The sequence below is a fragment of the Chionomys nivalis genome, chromosome 2, assembly GCF_950005125.1.
Source record: "Chionomys nivalis chromosome 2, mChiNiv1.1, whole genome shotgun sequence".
NCBI classification, from domain to species: Eukaryota; Metazoa; Chordata; class Mammalia; order Rodentia; family Cricetidae; genus Chionomys; species Chionomys nivalis.
The window spans coordinates 71,884,205-71,894,748 of NC_080087.1; the positions used below are offsets into that span (position 1 = coordinate 71,884,205).

The following is a 10,544-nucleotide window of genomic DNA, read 5'->3' on the forward strand; positions in this document are numbered from 1 at the left end:
TGCATGAAATCATTTCCATTCAAATTTTCTTGCAAGTAATGCAATTTTGTTCCTCTTTTTTACTGAACCAAACTCTGTGTACATATACATTCATATGAATTTATATTCATAATTCATAACTGTTCAGGCCCTATGTTGTATCCTGATATTGATTCCTTTGGATAAATATTCAGAACCATAGCAAGATCATAGTGTAGCTCTTTAAGATTTTTTTCCTTTTTTATCCTTTTTTTCTTGATTTTTATTGAGCACTACATTTGTCTCTCTGCTCCCTTCCCTGCCTCTCCCCTCCCCCTTCAACCCTCCCCCAAGGTTCCCATGCTCCAAATTTACTCAGGAGATCTTGTCTTTTTCTACTTCCCACGTAGATTAGATCTATGTAAGTCTCTCTTAGTGTCCTCATTGTTTAAGTTCTCTGGGATTGTGGTTTGTAGGCTGGTTTTCTTTGCTTTATGTTTTAAAACCACCTATGAGTGAGTACATGTGATAATTGTCTTTCTGGGTCTGGGGTACCTCACTCAAAATGTTTTCTAGCTCCATCCATTTTCCTGCAAAATTCAAGATGTCAGTTTTTTGGTTTTTTTTTTTTTTTTCTGCTGTGTAGTTCTCCATGGTATAAATGTACCACATTTTCCTTATCCATTCTTCGGTCGAGGGACATTTAGGTTGCTTCCAGGTTCTGGCTATGGCAAACAAGCTGATATGAACATAGTTGAGCACATGTCCTTGTGGCACGATTGAGCATCCTTTGGATATATACCCAAAAGTGGTATTACTGGGTCTTGAGGAAGGTTGTTTCCTAATTTTCTGAGAAATCACTACACTGACATCCAAAGGGGCTGTACCAGCTTGCATTCCCACCAGCAATGCAGAAGTGTTCCCTTTTCCCCACAACCTCTCCAGCATAAGTTGTCATCAGGGTTTTTGATCTTGGCCATTCTTAACATGTGTAACATGGAATCTCAGAGTTGTTTTGTTTTGCATTTTTCTGCTGTGTAAGGATGTTGGACATTTCCTTAAGTGTCTTTCAGCCATTTTAGATTCCTGTGTTGAGAGTTCTGTTTAGGTCTGTACTCCATTTTTTTTTTATTGGGTTATTTGTTCTTTTGATGACCAATTTCTTGAGTTCTTTGTATATTTTGGAGATTAGATTGTATATTTTGGAGATCAGACCTCTGTGTGATATGGAGTTAGTGAAGATCTTTTCCCATTCTGTAGGCTGTCGTTTTGTCTTGTTGACCATGTCCTGTGCTTTACAGAAGCTTTTCAGTTTCTCTCAGTGTCTGTGCTACTGGGGTTTATTTAGGAAGTGGTCTCCTGTACCAATGCATTCAAGTATACTTCCCACTTCTATAAGTTTCAGTGTGGCTGGCTTTCTGTTGAGGTCTTTGATCCATTTGGACTTGAGTTTTGTGCACGGTGATAGATATGGGTATATTTTCATTCTTTGTGTTCTATATCCAGTTATGCCAGAATCACTTGTTAAATATACTTTTTTCCATTCGATATTTTTTTTGTCAAAAATTAGGTGTTCAAAGTGTATAGATTAATACTACACTTTGATTTGATTCCATTGGTCCTCCTGTCTATTCTTATACCAATACCAGGCTGTTTTCAATGCTGTAGCTCTGTAGTAGAGTTTAAAGTGAGGGATTGTGATGCCTCCAGAAGTTCTTTTATTGTACAGGATTGTTTTGACTATTCTGGGTTTTTTGCTTTTCCATATGAAGTTGAGTATGGTTCTTTCGAGGTCTGTGAATTTTCCTGGGATTTTGATGGGCATTGCATTGAATCTGTAGATTGCTTTTGGTAAGATTGCCATTTTTACTATGTTAATTCTGCCTACCCAAGAGCATGGGAGATCTTTCCACTTTCTGGTGTCTTCTTCAATTTCTTTCTTCAAAGATTTGAAGTTCTTGTAATACAAGTCTTCCACTTGTTTGGTTAGAGTTACTCTGAGATATTTTATGCTATTTGTGGCTATTGTGAAGGGTATTGTTTCTCTGATTTCTTCCCCAGCCCTTTTATCATCTGTGTCCAGGAGGGCTACTGATTTTTTTTTTGAGTTAATCTTGTATCCTGCTACATTACTGAAAGTGTTTGAGTTCTAGAAGCTCCTTTATAGAATTTTTTGGATTGCTTATGTAAACTATCACATCAGCAAACAGTGAGAGTTTGATGACTACTTTTCTGATTTGTGTCCACTTGATCTCCTTTTGGTGTCTTATTGCTCTAGCTAGAACCTCAAGAACTATATTGAATAGATAAGGAGAGAGTGGACAACCTTGTCTTGTTCCCGATTTCAGTGGGATCGCTGTGAGTTTCTCTCCATTTAGTTTGATGTTAGCTGTTGGCTTGCTGTATATTAATTACCTTTATTATGTTTAGGTATATTTCTTGTATCTCTGTTCTCTCTAAGACGTTTATCATGAAGGAATGTTGTAGTTTGTCAAAGGGATGTTGTATTTTTGTCGAAAGCTTTTTCAGTATCTAATGATATGATCATGTGGTTTTTATTTTTCAGTTTGTTTATATGGTAGATTATGCTGACAGATTCTCGTATGTTGACACATACCTGCATCTCTGGGATGAAGCCAACTTGATCATGGTGGATGATGTTTCTGATGTGTTCTTGGATTCAATTTGCCAATATTTATTTAGTATTTTTGCATCAATGTTCATGAGTGAGATTGGTCTGTAATTCTTTCTTAGTAATATTTATTACATGGGTTTTTTTTTTTTTTGGTTGTTGTTGTTTGGTTTTTCAAGACGGGTTTTTCTGTTTACACCAGGCTGGCCTTGAACTCAGGGATCCATCTGCCTCTGCCTCCTAAGTGCTAGGATTAAAGGTGTGAGCTATAACTGCCCAGCTATTAGAATTTTTATTTAGTTAAGGTTATTTTAATTTAATCTTATTCATTTACTTGGTTTTTTTTTTTTTTTGAGACAGGATTTCTCTCTAACCCTAATTGTCTAGGAACTTGTTCTGTGAACCACACTAGCCTCAGTCAGATCCTCCTGCATCTGCTTCTAGAGTGTTGAAATTAAAGGCGTGTGACACTGTGACCAGTTAGCCACCTCTGCTTTTGATTGCTCTTGTCCTGATGAGTAGAGATGCTAGACAGTTCTCCTGTATTTAATGGGGATTTGTGTTTCCTTTTCTTACGGTTGAGTGTGTTTGCTGATTCATTGATCGGATACTCTGTTCTGATATTTGTTGTTGCTGCTGGTTGTTTTTGAGGAATTTATGTATTCTGGATGTGGATGGTTCCTTGTCAGAAATAACTGGCCATGACTTTTCTCCCATTCTCTGGGCATTCACTCCACTATGAACAGTGTTCTTTCTGTTCAGAAGCCTCTGAAATGGAAGCTATTTAATCATCAGTTTGTACAGTTCTAGCCTGAGTCATTAGAAGCATATCCTGATTCTAATGGGACAGGAGCAGGGTCTCAAGTAGTTCTACCTCAAACTCCTGGCTATAGACTAGAGGGTAACCTTAAAATTCTGACCCTCCTGCCTCCACTCCCAAAGAGTTAAATTAGTGCAATTACATGTGTATGCCATTGAGCCCCATTTTTGAGGTGCTGGGGATCACATCCAGGCCTCTGTGTGTGATAAGCAAGCACTGCACTGCCTGAGCTGCATCCATTTGTTTTTGAAACTTGGTCTGTGTTGCTCTCACTGGCCTGGAATGCATAAAGCTCTGCTTGCATCTGCCTCTCCAGGACTGAAAATAAGGATATGAGCCACCATGTGAGGACTGAGAATTTTTGTTGTTGTTTGTTTGTTTTTTAAGACAACTATTCTGTGTTATAGCCTTGGCTGTCCTATAACTCACTTTGTAGATCAGGCTGACCTCGAACTCCGCCTCCAACTCACAGAAATCCACATGCTTCTGCCTCTTGTTTGCTGACATACAGGCATGTTCTACCTCACCTGGCTTGAGATTTCTCTCTCTCTCTCTTTCTCTTTTTCTCTCCTCCCTTTCTGTTTCTCTTTTCTTTTTGTTTTCTTTATAGTTTTGAGACAGGGTTTTCATTGTAGCGGTGGCTGAACCCTCTCTGTGGGCCAGGCTGTCCTCAAACTCCGATCATCCTGCCTTTTCCTCCCAAAAGCTGGAATTAAAAGTGTGCTGCCACATGCCTGGATTGAGAGTTTTCTTTCTTTCTTTCTTTCTTTCTTTCTTTCTTTCTTTCTTTCTTTCTTTCTTTTTTTTTTTTTTGTTTTGTGTTTCAATACCGGGTTTCTCTGTAGCTTTTGGTTCCTGTCCTGGAACTAGCTCTTGTAGACCAGGCTGGCCTCGAACTCAGAGATCCGCCTGCCTCTGCCTCCTGAGTGCTGGGATTAAAGGCATGCGCCACCATCGCCCGGCCTAGAGTTTTCTTTTTAATGGAAGCATAGATGTCACTGATTTTGTGTATACCAAAGGTGCTGGTTAGCAGTGTTGTGTTCTGACTGGTATTTGGAATTGAACCTATGGCATTCTTGGCCCAAGTGTTCTGAGTTTTTAGGTCTCTCTTCTCAGTACTTTGTTTTACCAGGTTAGCCCAGAAGTGGCTCTGCAGTCATGGAAAACTTGAATGATTTTTCTTTTTCTCATCATAGTGATTGATTCTGTGGGAATTTCCCGTGATGCGCTCTGATCATTCACTTATCCACTCCCTGGTGACGTTCACCAGAAAAATGAGGAAAAAAAAAAACGAAGTCAATTTGTGTTGCCCATCTACTTACTTGATCATGGTCAGACCCCAGTGTCTAGTCTTTTTAAAGACAACCCTGGCCGTCCTGAAACTTACAATGTGGACCAGGCTGGTGAACCCAGACTCTGCCTGCCTCTGCCTTTGCCCATCTAGATTTGAATTTGTGATCTGCCTGCTGCAGCCTCCAAGTCGCTGAACAGACCTGAATCACTAGGTCCAAATATACTTTTGTTTTGTTTAATTTTTAAAATAATTTTTTAATTTTATAAAGATTTAAAATTTTTTATGTGTATAGGTGCTTTGTCTACAGGATTTTGCATATGCCCTGCTGGATTTCGGTGTTCTTTGGTTCTGATAATTCCTTGCTATCACTTCCTCCTCCTTATTGGATTTTGGAATGTATATTCTGTGGTTATATGTCAGAAATATGTACCTTGTTTGGTTTTAGTGTTTGGAGACAAGGTTTCTCGGTGGAGTCCTGGCTATTGTAGAGCTCACTACATAGCCAGGCTGGCCTTGAACTCAGATCTGCTTGCCTCTGCCTCTCCTGCTGAGCCCTGGGACTGAAGGCAGGCACCACCTCCTGGCAGAAATATGGAACTTTTACCAGGAGCTGCCCATGAAAAGACTGTCTTGAGTCTCAGGTTTTGACATGGATTTCGGACTTACTGTTACTTTGTGTGTGTGTCTGTCTAACATACGTGGATGTTGCTGTGAGACTACTTGCCAGAGCTGGTTCTCTCTCCTTCCATCACACGTGTCCCAGGGATGGAACTCAGGCCTCAGGCTTGCTGGCAAGTCCCTTCACCTGCTGAGCCATCTTGGCAGCTTGGACTTTGGGTTCTTACACAGCATTGGAATTTTTAAAGGCTGCAGAAATTTTGCAATCTGGACTGAATGCATTTTGTGTAATTAGGTGTCTGAACACATGGGGACCAGAGGAGAGAAAGTTAGGGCTATACAGTGATTTCTGGGTGTCAGTTGACAAGACTTGGGATGCTCAGTGTTGCCGACACTAGGATCGAGTAGGAGACAAGTCTCTGAGCATCCATGGAGATTACTAGATAATAAACCTCTGGCAACTCCATGATTATCTACCCTAGGTTATGTAAGGTAAGGAAACTCAACTTGATTGTAGGTGACATCATACCATGGACGATGTCCTGGACTGAATAAAAACGAGATGTATTTACTATTGATTCATTTTTCTGTAGTCTTAGAATCCTATCTATAAAAAGTTCAAAAAGTTCTTTTCTGCTCTTGTCTATATGGTGTTCCTAATGCCCCCTTCTTGTCCATAGGTCTGGAGGTTTCCTGGTATAACTGAGGGTAAGCCTGCACCACGTAATGAAAAGGAGAAAAGAACCTGAAGGTAATAAAATGTCAAAGGCTTTGACATGGTAATGCATCCTGTAATCCCACCATGAAGGAGGCAGATAGAAAAATTGTGTCCAGTTCAAGGACAGTCTGGTCAGTCTAGTGAGTTCAGGGATCCATAACAAGACTCTTGTCTCAATAAACTAGGAGGAAACAAAGAAGGAAGAAAGATAGTACTGAGAGGAAAAGAATATAAAATAACATACAAGAAATATTGGGTTAGAGAAAAAAACAACAAAGCAGGGTGTTGCTGTGCACTTTAATCCCAGGAGCTAGAAGGCAGAAGGGAGGGGTAGATCTGTGAGTCTGAGGTCAGCTGTGAATGTACTGTGACATCCATCTTTCCTTCCTTTTTTTTGTTTTGTTTTCAAGACAGGGTTTCTCTGTAGCCTAGCTGTCCTGGAACTCATTCTGTAGACCAGGCTACCTCAAACTCTCTGAGCTCTGCCTCTTCCCAAGTGCTAAGATTAAAGGTGTGCACCACCACTGCCCAGCTAAAATTATATTATTTTTATATATACTTGTGTTCTTGTACACCATAACTGGAGTGTGTAGGTCAAGGAATAGTTTAAGAGTCTCTCATTCCACATGTGGGTGCAAGGGATCAAACTGAGGTTGTCCGTCTCAGCAACAAGCACCTTTATCCATCTTGTCCGCTGTGTTTAGTTTTGACAGTGGTCTAATGTAGCCTTGGTGAGCCTCAGGCCAACTCCTTTTTTTCCTACCTCTTTTCTTTGGTTTGTATTCTGTTTCTCTCTTCTCCTCCTGCTTTTTATTTCTTTCCTCTTTCTTTCCTTTTACTCTTTTCTTTTTGAGATGGTCTTCTCATTACTCCATTCTTGCCTCACACATGCCCATCTCTTGTCCCTCTCGTGCTAGAACTAACATCATATGTAGTCACATAGATCAGAATTGTCTGTGATCCCAGGGATTGAGTCTAGGCTCTCACACATGCTGAGTGCTCTAGCCTCTGACCTATGCCTTCAGCCCCTCATATATTCACATATGTACTTCATGATGTTTATCATATGACCACTACAAGACCGTATCTGAATCCTAAATCTGCAATCAAAAGGCCAGCACCAGAAGTGACCACTCACAGCCTGGTATCTTCCTAACTGTTGGATTGGCATGAGAGACTAGATTTGAGCAGAACTTCTGTTGTCTCAGCATCATCCGCAGTACAGGAGAGCAGAGCAACCGACGAGAGGAGACTGCACTGCCACCAGATTTTACCTAAGGTACTTGTAGTTTTTGTTTCTCTCACTCCAATAAAACACTCTGGAAAAGAAGTTACAGTAACTTGGGTGAAGGTATATTTCAGTTCAGTTACAGGTTACAGTCCATCATTTTGGGAAAGTCATAAGTGCAAGAACTTGAAGCAGCTGGTCATATGACAGCCACGTTAGGAGCGAAGAGGGATGAATGCGTGCATACATCTGTCTCTACCCTTATGTACTTGGTACCCCACAGCAGGGAAAAGCACCACACCCTCTCAAGCTGGGGCTTCCGTACCCATCAGGGCAACCGTGGCAATCGTCCAAGCAACATGATCTAGATAAGACCTCATTGACGCTCAATTTCCAAGTGTTGGTAGATTGTAGAAAGTTGACAAATAGAACCAACCATCACAATTAAACATTGGGACAGAAAACAAGAAAGCAAACTTACTGTGTCTGCCAGAGAACAGACACAGCATCTATAGCTCAGTGGCTAAGAACATGCACTTGAGCGTGTAATTGAGATCACTCAGTGGTCAGGAGCATGCGCTTGAGCATGTAATTGAGATGGCTCGGCGATCAGGAGCACGCACAGCTCTAGCAGAGGACCTGAGCTCAGTACTTAGCACACACAGGGTAGGTAAAAGCTGCTGGATTGCTAGTTCTAGGGAGTGTGATGTCTTTTTCCAGACTTCATGACACTGCATTCACATGTGCACAAATGCACACACATACACATAATTATTATTAAATCATTTATTATTAAAAGCATGTAAGTAACTCCAAATTTTATTGTAATCAATAAAAATTGTAAATATTAATCTAAAATATAAGATTTTCTGTAGTGTGGTACTTGAGGCAGAAAGAGAGGACTAAAAGTTAATACTGGTCACTAAAAGTTTTACCCATGAATTTATGATTGCATATCAAGTGACAATCTGTGTATTGCATTTTGTTTGTGTTAGATTACATTTATTTTCCTTGTGAATAAAGAATGGCTTCTCTAAAGATACATGGTTTTGTCCAAATCTGAAACAAGAACTACAGCAAGCACATGTGGACATCTCAATGAAAAGAAGCAGTCATCAAAACAGTAGAAAAAACCAGAAGGCTAATCTGATGTTTCTTTCAAGTGGGAAGAAAGGAGAAGCTTTTTTTCTGCTGGGTGGTGGCATTGCAGGGGGAGTAGTTATTGAGTCTGGACTGCATAGTCTGCACATAACTTGGAAAGATGGCCCTTACTCATCAATGAGTTCTCCTCCACTGATACTGAATGGCTGACGTCAGTCCTGGAATCTTTTCATCCATCTGAACCCATCAACCCGAGAAACCAAAGAGGAATCATGATATTGAAAGCAGCAATCCATTTTGTAGAAAGCACGAAAAGTCAGTTTGTGGACCTTTAAATTCTACACGAGAAAGTGGCACAGCACTCCCCGTGAAGATGTCACTTTCGGTGTCCAACTCCACCAGCAGCCATGTTGAAGAGGAGAGCAGAACAACAGTGAAAAAAGAGGAAGAGAATAGCAACATCCAGTCTAGAATTGAATGAGGACATTCTCAAGAAAACAATCCCAAATCAAGAAAGAAATCCAAGAGCTATAATTCCAGGGGAAGAAAGACAATGAAACGTGATGAAAAGGTAATGATTGGAAACTTGCACCTTCGTTCAATCCCAGCTCCTGCAGAAGCCTGGCCTAGGGGACACTGTTCTTCCAACACAAACACACTCTGATGAAAGAATTGGATCAGGGCTGAGCCAGGAGACCCCAACATATAACAATGTTCAGTCTCCTCTTAACATATACACAAAGCAACTGACACCTGAAGGCTTCCCCAATTTAGGAAGCACCTGCTACATGAATTCCACTTTACAATCTGTCTTCAGGATCTCAATCTTCAGGAAGGACTTGCTCATACAAGGTATCCAATGGGAGAAAATTTCCTGTGCTGATCTCAAGCCCTTAAGCCAGCTTCTTGTCTTGAAAGACAGAGATGTAGAGATCAAGGGACAGTTACTCATAAATGTGAAGAAATCCATTTCCACGGTTGCAGACACATTCTTGGGCGATGAACAGAATGATGCCCATGAATTTTTAGGTCAGTGTTTAGATCAGTTGAAACAATGTGGAAAACCTAAATGCCGTGTGCTGTACTGAGAGGGAAAACAGGGAAGAGGATTTTTTTCCACCAACACATGCTGGGACTGCCTCCACCAAAATGTTTGGTTGTCCTGTAAATGCTATTGAAATAGAGCTAGATATAGCTCTGTTGTTTGTGAAGCCTGTGGCGAGGCGACCTTCAACACTGAAATGAGTAATTTACCTCTCTGTTGACCTGCACCAAGGGTCAAAAGAACACCCTCTGTCAATTAAGAAGTCACTTGATCTTTTCTTTACACCTGAAAAAATTGAGCGCAATTGTGAGAAATGCAAGAACAAGAATTCTGTGCTCAGATATACTTTGAGGAGACTCCCAAGGGTCCTTATCCTTCACCTGAAATGCTACCACTTTACTGCTAACAGGTTGTTAGTAAAGAGCCAGCAGCTAGTTGAGATGTCAAAGTATCTGGATGTCTCTTCCCATTGCAATGAAAACACGAAGCCACCATTCAGGCCAGTCAGGCCCCTCACGAGGCCTTTGGTGTCCCAAATGTCTCTGAAGAGATGATGCCTGACATCCTCAGCCAGTCAATACCAGCCAAGAGGGTGGCTTCAGACTTCATTGATTTCACAGTCCAAAGGCTTGGATTCAGGAGAATAAGCTTCACAGCGGATCCATCATTTTTTACATGCAAAACGCGGTTTTTGAGCAACTGTTGAAAAAGGCATCAGAGTGCAGGTTGCTGAGCACATCTAAAGAGGAAATTAAGAATATGGATCTTGGCCGGGCGGTGGTGGTGCATGTCTTTAATCCCAGCACTCGAGAGACAGAGGCAAGAGCTAGTTCCGGGACAGGCACCAAAAGCTACAGAGAAACCCTGTCTCGAAAAACAAAAACAAACAAACAAACAAACAAAAAAAATGGATCTTTTCTCAGTGTTGCTCAATGGCTTTACATACATCTTGGAAGAGTCCTAAATCTGACCATAACCAAGAATCACAGCTCAAGATGAAAACTCAGCAAACAAATACATTGAGAGAAACCCAGATGTTCTGATGCAGGCGAGGCACCATTCTCTCCTACAAGGCTATAGTGGTACATTTCATGGGTGGTTGGCTGGTTGGTATTGAGTTCTGGAGACAG

The 10,544-nt window shown here is 40.9% G+C and overlaps 1 pseudogene; it reads left to right on the forward strand.

Annotated features, from left to right (window-relative positions):
• The first annotated feature begins 8,742 nt into the window (after nucleotides 1-8,742).
• On the forward strand, nucleotides 8,743-10,120 carry LOC130868467 (ubiquitin carboxyl-terminal hydrolase 29-like; annotated as a pseudogene).
• Nucleotides 10,121-10,544: the final 424 nt, after the last annotated feature.